We start from the raw sequence: 9,653 nt of genomic DNA, 5'->3' as shown, positions 1-9,653 counted from the left end.
AAAATTTTCGACCAGTTTGTGGCCAAAGTTCCGGAAAAGGTATGCGTTTGTTGCCGGAAAATTGAAGCTGCCAGCCAAAATATCGCCAGAAACAGCGAAACAGCGCCTGGAAATGACCAGAAAAGCGATATTAGGGGGGGGAAACGATCCAAAACGTAAACTTCAATTTGTTAAAAAACCAGTTAAAAAAGATGAAAGATTCAGACCTGAACCAATAAAAACCAAAATTCGCCGTGAAAACTAGCCTTGTGTAGCACAAAGTGGCCTTCCCATCTTTGGTTGGCAAAAAATATCTGTATTTACAGACTTCGATTTGCCATGGCCCTTACTCTTTTGCTGGTTCCCACCCTTTTCTGTTTTCCGAAAATGCCCCTCATTTTCACAAAACATTTCGAGAATATACTGCCTTTATTACTCTTTAAAGTATAAATATAATTAAGAAGGAAAAAGTAGTTTACATAAGGTTGAAACCTAAAAATGTAGAATTAAAGATCAACTTCAAAAATCCATTGGAAAATGTTGTTTTAATGTCCAAAAAGCCTTTTACTGATCATCTCAACATCAAGATGTACAACTATAGAAAAAAAAGATTTTGAGTATAAAAAATAGTGCATCTTGCAACACATTATCTAGACTGTCCATTTTTAAGATTTTCATATGTGTATATATCTACTTGATTTAAACCATTTTTAGAGTTCAAAATTTTATAATTAGATACAAAAATAGATTTCAGATAAGGAAAAAGTTTATATAAAGTTGCAACCTTAAAATGTAGAAGTAAATATGTATTTCAAAAATCTATCAAAAAATGTTGTTTTAATATTGAAAAACCCTCTAATTGACTATCTCGACATCAAGATGTATGAATATGAAAAAAAAATAAAAAATTGAGTCCCATAAATAGTGCATCTTGCATCACAGTATCTAGACCGTCCATTTTCAAGATTTTCATATATTTGTAAATCTACTTGATTTTAACCATTTTTGGAGTGCAAAATTTTATTCTTAGATATGAAAATAGATTTTTAGGTATCTTAAGAATCATTTACAAGAAAATTAAATGTTCTAATAAAATTTGGAGTTGCGCTTTGATTGGATTGTTTAAGATTGCAACCTTATAAAACCACACCAATTAAGAATGGGTTGGGTGTGGTTTGTAGTTATAACTTTAAAAGATCAAAATAAGGTGCACTTCCAACTTTCTTATAAGATGCAATTTTGATATTGATAATTCTTAGAATGGCAGGAGAATCTACTTTATCTCAAATTATAAAAAATTAAAGTAAAAAAGCAGTCTAAATTAAGCAGATATATAAACATATGAAAACCATGAAAATGAACTGGTCAGTTAATGTGTTGCGAGATGTATCGTTTTTTGGCTTTAGATATCTTTCGTTTATCTACATCCATACATCTCTATGTCGGGATGATCAACTAAATGTTTTTTCAAAATCAAAATAGTTTTTTTCTAGGGATTTTTTAAATGCACCTTAATTCTATATTTTAAGGTATCAACCTTATATAAACATTTTCTAACACATGGATCATGCCGTGTTAGAGAGAGAGTTTTAAAAATGAGAGAAAGAGAGAATTTAAAAAATGAGTAAGAGAGATTTAAAAAGAAGAAGAGAAAGAGAGCAAGATTTCACATCAGTAGAGAGAGAAAGAGAGCTTCCAAACAGACAATACTGATTTAAAAAAGAGAGAGGTCAATCATGGAATGTAACTAGAGGGACAGATAAATCATAAGGGGTTAAACAGATAATAAGAAGTTATCATATGTGATGAAAAAAGTATTTCATAGAAGGAAAAAAATATACATAGGGCTGCAATTTTATATTATAGAAAGAAGGTGCATCTCTAAATTTCATTAGAAAATAATATTCTAAAGTTTACAAATCTTTCAATTGATCTTTCAATGGATATTACTCATAAAAAAAAAAAAAAATTTCAAGTTTGAAAAATAATATATCTTGTAACAGGTTATCTAGACTGTCTCTATTCAAAATTTTCATGTGTTTATATATTTGCTCGGTCTGCACCATTTTTTAAATTTATATTTAAGATTAGACATTAATTTTTAGGCCATCATAAGGCTTCAAATACTTGAACTATATATTTCGGTAAAATTTAGAGGTATACTTTACTTGTATAATATAAGATGGGCACCTTACACAAACCTAATCCAAAAATAAAACCACGGTTTTATATAGGGGAAAAGTTTATATAGAACCGAGGCTCTAAACAATCAAATTAGAACCTACCTCAAAAATTTCACTAGAAGAGTCTGTTTTGATGCCCAAATATCCTCAAATTGATCATCTCGACATCAAAATGCATGGAAATGAGAAAAATAAATAAAATAGATTTCAAGTTTTGGAAATACTGTATTTTATAAGGCATTTTTTGACAAAAGATTTTCAAGTTTTCATAGATATGTCAATCGACACTAGTTTTCAAGCTTTAAACTTTAGAAATAAAAATGAAAATATATTTTTTAGGCTATCACAAAGATTTCCAGTATTGAAACTATATTCTCGACACTATTTGAAGGTAGGCTCTAATTTGATTGTTTAGACCCTTTATATAGTCAACCTCCCCATTTATTTAAAAATTATAATTTGGACATTAGAAAACTTGCAAATCATTACCTCAACTTGAAGTGAAATTTGAATTTCAGGCCATCACAAGATTTCCTTTTTTGAGTGGTGTTTTGAGATGCAACCTTGCCAAATTTAATAAAACATTCGTCTCACCCAATGATTAGAAAAAAAGTATCGGTGCCCTGGATTTGTCACCCAAAAAACCGTGTTGAATCGGTGGATGGTGATCCGGAGGAACTTGTTTTGGCCTAAAAAAAATCAAATATCACTTGAAATTTTTAAAATATAGTTTTTTAGGGTTTTTTTTTAAAAAGATATTGCATTATAATTTTTCATTATTTTAACAAAAATATGTAAATATTGAGAACATGTTTCATGTTTGAGTGTTTGGTCCTCATTACAATAATTTTATAGTCAAGATGAAGTTTAAGATACAAACATTTGTTATAAAAATGAATACATTTAACTCAAATTATTTATTTTTATAATCTCCAATACCACTTGTAAAGATAGGCAGGCGTTGCCTACATATTTTTTATTTTCTCCATTTTCATTAAAAAAATAATTTATTTCTCTATTATCATTGTTGTATTTGAATTTGTGCGTAATGTTGGGCCACAATTATTGGGGGTGGGGGTGGGGGTGGGGGTGGGTGTGGGGGCGGGGACGGGGAGAAGAATGAAAAAGAAAAAATCCAATCCAAGACAAAGAGAAAAAGAAAAACTCAATCCAATATTCAAAAGAGAAAAAATAAAACCCAATCCAATATTCAAGTGAGAGAAAATAAAACCCAATCCAAGAGAGACAATATGTATATTAGAGAGTGAGAGTGAAAAAGGACAACCCAATCTAAAATAGGGAGTGTCCATGTTTATGAGTGATAATGAAAAAGATTAACTAAATCAAAGATAGAGAGACATGAAAAAGAAAAAATAATTTAATATCATTTTTTTCTGTTATATTTGTTTTTATTTAATTTTATTTACATCAATTAGTTGAATTCAATTACACTTGATTTTTTTTTGTATTTTCTTATTCTCTTAAGATTTTTTTCTTTCTACAATCCCATTTATTAAACGAATTGGGTTTAATGAGGCCAATATAAAACTTGGAGGCACATTTCGGTTGCCTTTTTTGCCCTCACCCTACTTGATCTCTCTTAAAAAATAAAACAGCTTACAACTCTACAGTGTCTGTTATATTAACTCTTTTAGAAGGGTGCAGTTGGCATACGGATGCATCCGAAGCTGTAGAGGTAAGGTGTGCCTTCAAATTTTATCATGGTATATAATTTTGATGTGAAATGTTCTTAGGATTATCTCAAAATCTATTTTTATATTTAATTATAAAATTTTAAATTTTAAAAATGGTTAAAATCAAGTAGATTTATAAATATATGAAAATCTTGAAAATGGACAGTGTAGATAATATGTTGTAAAATGTATTATTTGTGATATTTAAAATCTTTGTATTTTTCATTGTCTTACATCTCGACGTCGAGATGATCAATCAAAGGGTTTTTCAGCATTAAAATTACCTTTTCCGATAGATTTTTTAGGGGCATCAGTAATTCTACATTATAAGGTAGCATCATCATATAAACTTTTTCCCTATTATATATTTAAAAATAAATAATTGATGGCTTATAACTTCTCTCCAATTTGTCCCAATCAAACATCAAAATAATGGAAACGGGAGGCGTCATAGATGATGACTTGGGCTTGTGAGTGGCCCTTTTTTAGGGAAAAAAAATAAAAATTAATAGAATTTGAATTAATAGAATTTGGATTATACAGATGAGTGGGTCACGCTTTGTAAAAAACAAAAAAAATTAAATTTCAAAGTGGGAATTGGTCGATATATATGTGAAAAGCCGGATGACCACTGATATTTGATCAGGATTGTAAAAAAACAAAAAAATTCAAATTTCAAAGTGGGATGGTCATTATATGTGAAAAACGGGATGACCACCGATAAAAACATCGCGATTGGATGATTTTTATCCGGATTGGTGATTTTGAAAATCAGATGTCACCAAAACTTCATCCAGTTTTATTACGTAACTGTAAATTTTGGAGGAGAATCGCTCTGTTTCAATATATTTGAAAAACCATATGACTTTACCAACATCAGACAAGAGATTGGACAATTCCGATTTGGATTGATAATTTTTAAATCTATAATCTCACAAAAACTTCATCCTCTATGGAGATGTCACATGTAACATCTTTTAGATTCTCCTGACCATGTGAGAAGTAAGAAGCATTTGCATGAGATAGAGAGAGATGTCACTCACATTAGCCTCGAGTTAATTTGACTCAGTCAAACGAGCAGAAGCAAGGTTTGCGAACGGATCAGAACTGGTAAATCTAGATAAAAAAATCGTTAGTATTCTTTTAGTTTTGCCTAAATATATAGAATATGTTATTATGTTGAGGTTGGTTTCTGATAGAACCGGTCAGTTCTAATAAAAGATCGACCAACTCACTTGTGAACCGGCCTAAAATACAAGGTTTAATATTTTTTAAAAAAGAACGTCGTACTTTAAAATATTTTATTTTGTGCTCCTCCGCCTAACTCACAGCACGCTACAACCCAGCCGATCTATTCCGTTGTCCATGACACCTATTTAAAGAGATGTGACAGGTTCAATTTGGCTTACATTAAACAAGATTAGATGGAAGCCAAAACTAAGAGTGTATAGTGCTAATATAGGTGTAGACTAAGGTCCAAAAAGACATATTGGTGATTGCGATCGGCCACCTCAAAAACTGCGTAAAAATCCGTAAATCGATAATTTAGATCGATCAGATAATCGGTCGGATTGGCCTATTTTGGCCCAATTTTTTAAAAATAATAATAAAAATAATATTTTTTAGTTTTAAAAATATTAGAGGTGTTATATTATGTAATTTTATTATTTGCAAAAGTACGTAAATATTGAGACGTTGTGACGATGTTTCCCTGTTTGGATGTTTATATGATTATTAATTATAATATTACATCAAAATGATTCAAAAAATATTGAAAACAAACACTTCCATATTATAAGATTAAAAATAATAATACCTCTTATAAAACGAAATTCATATCGTATCAACCCTTTATTAATTTTCTTTACTCAACCAAAATTATCACAACCGAACTAACAGTAATATTATATAAAAATTGGACTTATTAGCTTATATTTTATAATAATAATGCCTCTTATAAAACCAAATTCCTATCACATCAACCCTTTATAAAGTTTATTTACTCAACCAAAATTATCATAACCTAACTAACTATAATATTATATAAAAATTGGAATTATTGGTTTATATTTTATAATAATAATGCCCCTGATAAAACTAAATTCCTATCGCATCAACCCTTTATTAATTTTCTTTACTCGACCAAAATTAGCACAACCAAACTAACTATAATATTATAGAAAAATTAAAATTATTGGTTTATACTATACAATCATTTTACTCTATAAATAAAAATAAATTTTTTCTTATAATATCATCTGGTTATTAATATATAATTATTAATTATAATATAATAATAAATATGGATAAATTTTTTTTTAGAAAACACGTCTATATCATAAAAATAAAAATAAAAGCCTTTATAAATTTCAATGTGATAACAATAAAAAAAAATTAAAAAAAAGATTTTCCCTTAGAAAATAGAAAATAAAGGTATCAAAATTCATAATTTTTATTTAAAATATTGAATTACATACTATATTCATCGTATTGTTTATTTTGCAAAGGAATAATGCATTTCCGTCCTAATGATCTAGTATTTTCAACCATCACCCCTATGGGATAACCGAGAGAAAGGGACAAAGTAAAATAGTCCCACAATCCAAACCGCCAAGGGTGAGGAGTGGGTGTCTCATGTCTTGGTCAGTGGGCTCATTAATAATGAATCTAGAGAAAAAAACAATCTACTGGGCCGCCATGTCACTTTCGGGCCGGTAGAAATGTCAACTAAAAGTCTACAAAACCGGTCCGACCCTATCAGTTTGGATAAGATTCCGTCGGATCCCATTCTCTTGAATTTGGATCCGAAAGATGGGTATAAATTCAAAGAGGAAACAGGAAAATAGAGATCAAGTGGGGTCATTAGTATATACCAGATATCTGGTTGTTCCCATGGGATAAGGGTAGTGGGCCTATATATAGTGACATTTGAAGAATTACAATAAATTTACTTATACAAAATACACTTCTTTAAGGTTCAAAATTCATTTTCTTTTCTTTAGTGGTCCATATGATGTATGTACCTACTGAATTCAAAATCCATCTCCAAGATAAATTAACTCCCTTGGTAAAAGAGATATTTCAGATTTTTTTTTTTTTCTTGGAAAAACAACTAATAATAACTAGACGATTATTTGCAAATAACAAAAAATGAATTTTGAGTTCTTCAACACCTAGATCTTGCCCTATGAAAATTAGACATTCCTTTTTCATTATTAAGATATTATGATATTTAGGGCACTGTTTTGGTGAGTCAACCGACTGACCAAAACATGTGCGTGCCCTCATGGATAAGATGTCCATCTTAAAGGCGGACATCAAAAAACGGTGCTTCCACTATTACAACAAAATGGATGGTGGAAAATAATATGCAAGAATGCAATTTTTTATTTTTCCATATGAAAAAATCTCACATTGACAATCATAATTACTGTTTAATTTAACAAATCCCAAAATTTCGAAGCCATATGGATTTTAAAAAGGGGACGCACAGCTACACCGACTCACCAAACATTTACTTTATTACAAACTATATACAACAACATGTTATTTGATAATTTTCTTTTTTTGGGGTTAATTACTGCATTGCTAAGAGGTCATATCCGCGAAATTTGGAGGCCTAAATAAATTCCTAGAGATTTATCCGAGGAAGCAAATGGACAATGTGCTCTCATGGGAGTAGAATATCTTTTTTCTTTAATAAGGGCAACTTTTATTATGACCCCTAATGTCCAAGTTCCTCTAGTAACATATGTTGTCCTCTCTCTCTCTCACACACACACATACAGTGTGTTAAGTGTGTGGGATCATTGTGTTTTGAGTGTTTGTTATAAGTGAATTTGCGGTTAAGTTTGTGTGTTATTATTAGAAGTGGGTCCTAAAACCTATATTGAGGCACACTAATACATTTTCACTCTCAATTATGAAATTTAAAATTTTAAAAAATGTTGTAGATCGAGCAAATCTATAAACATTTAGAAATATTGAAAAATGGAATTTAGATTATATGTTGGAAGATGCAATATTTTTATGACTTAAAATCTATTTTCATTTCCATACATCTTAAAATGATCAATGGGAGCATTCTCGAAGTGAAAACCACATTTTCCAGTTGGTTATGTAAATGCGCCTTAGCATATAAACTTTTTGCATTATACAATTTACAATAAACTTAAATGTTTTTTATCTAGACCACGATTGGTCGGGTCCGGGTCTAAGTCCAACAAGGACATGTGAGCTCGACCCGAACTATTTACATCCCTAAGTGGTGGTGGGAATAAATGGATCGACACGTGTGGAAAGAGACACAAATGGAGTACAAGATAAAGAACATAAGGTGGAGAGAGAGACCCAAATGGAATGCCACTAAGTACATGATAAAAAACCATGGAAGTGGTTTTTTTTTTGGGGGTGGGGTTTGTATGTATAAGGTGTTAACCTTATACTATTGAAGTAAGATGTGTCTCAAAACTATGTTAAAAATACAATTTCAGTGCTCCAAAGCCTTGCAATGATATGAAAATCTATTGTTATCCCTAATTATGAAATTTAAAGTTCTATAAATGATGACAAGCAAGTAGATTTATAAATACTTGATAATATTGAAAATGGACGGTCCAAATAATATGTTAGAAGATGAACTATTTTTAGGATTAAAAATCCTCCTTCTTTTTTTCTTTTTTTTTTCATGTTTATGAATCTTGAGGTTGAGATGATTGATTTTAGGGTTTTCCAACATAAAAACAACATTTCACTAGTGGGTTTTTTAGGTGCACCTTACTCATTCTCGTACAGTATAAGGTTGAGACCTTCCATAAACTTTTTCCTTTTTTTTTTTTTTTTTTTGTGGGTAGATGAATGAGAAATATATGCTTTTGTCCATTTTCGAAAATAGTTAGCGATTTTTAATGCGTTAGTGGGAAAGGAAATATAGACCAGCAGTTGAGGCTCAAGTGATGCTATTGCTGCCACCATGGCCTTAACCCCATTCGCAAGAGCAACACAAGTTGAAGAGAGGAAAGAAAAAGTTGGGCGCAATGGACGGACTAGAATTTATGCATTTTATTTTGACCAACTTTGCTCTATGGGGCTGAATGTTGGGCGGAGAATGAGTGTAGTGGAGATGAGGATGTTGAGATGGACGAGTGACATGACAAGAAGGAATATAATTCTAAATGAATTCATTTGGGATAATTTAGGTGTGGCACCAATAGGCGATAAGATGAGAGATAGTAGATTTATATGGGCTGGTCATGTGTGGTACCAATCAAGTACAACACCTGTTAAGAGGTACGAGTTAGTTTAAGTGGAAGGACTTGAAAGAGCAAGGGGTAGGGACAAAAGAATGTAGTTTGATGTAGCTCGAACTTATGACTTCATTGTGGTTATGACCTTTAATAGAGCAAAATAACGGATCAAGATTCATACAACTGACCCAATTAATTGGTAAAAAGCTTTGATGATGATTTTGAAAATATATTTGATAGCCTAACAAGCTCACAACTATAGAGTTTCTTGGGTCTCCAAACACACAACTAAAGGGATTTTATGTGTTGAAATTTTGCACAACATATTTGTTTCAAGAAATAAATAATTACTGATATAAACCTTAACCCAAAGTTTGGTTTTTTTAGGTAAGTAGGGGTGAAGGCCCCTACCTATTTTCAATGATGAAAATGAAGAAAATAAAATCCATAGGTTTACAATCTTGCAATAGGAAAATTATGTCAAATCATGAAGTAAAGACAGATAAATGAAATATGGTAGTCTAAAACACCAAATAGTAGTATATGAGAAA

This window comes from Amborella trichopoda, chromosome 5, assembly GCF_054954075.1.
Source record: "Amborella trichopoda isolate Santa Cruz 75 chromosome 5, AtrichopodaSantaCruz75HAP2 v2.0, whole genome shotgun sequence".
Lineage (NCBI taxonomy): Eukaryota > Viridiplantae > Streptophyta > Magnoliopsida > Amborellales > Amborellaceae > Amborella > Amborella trichopoda.
The sequence above is the reverse complement of the archived record's forward strand: the minus strand, read 5'-3'. Positions refer to the sequence as shown.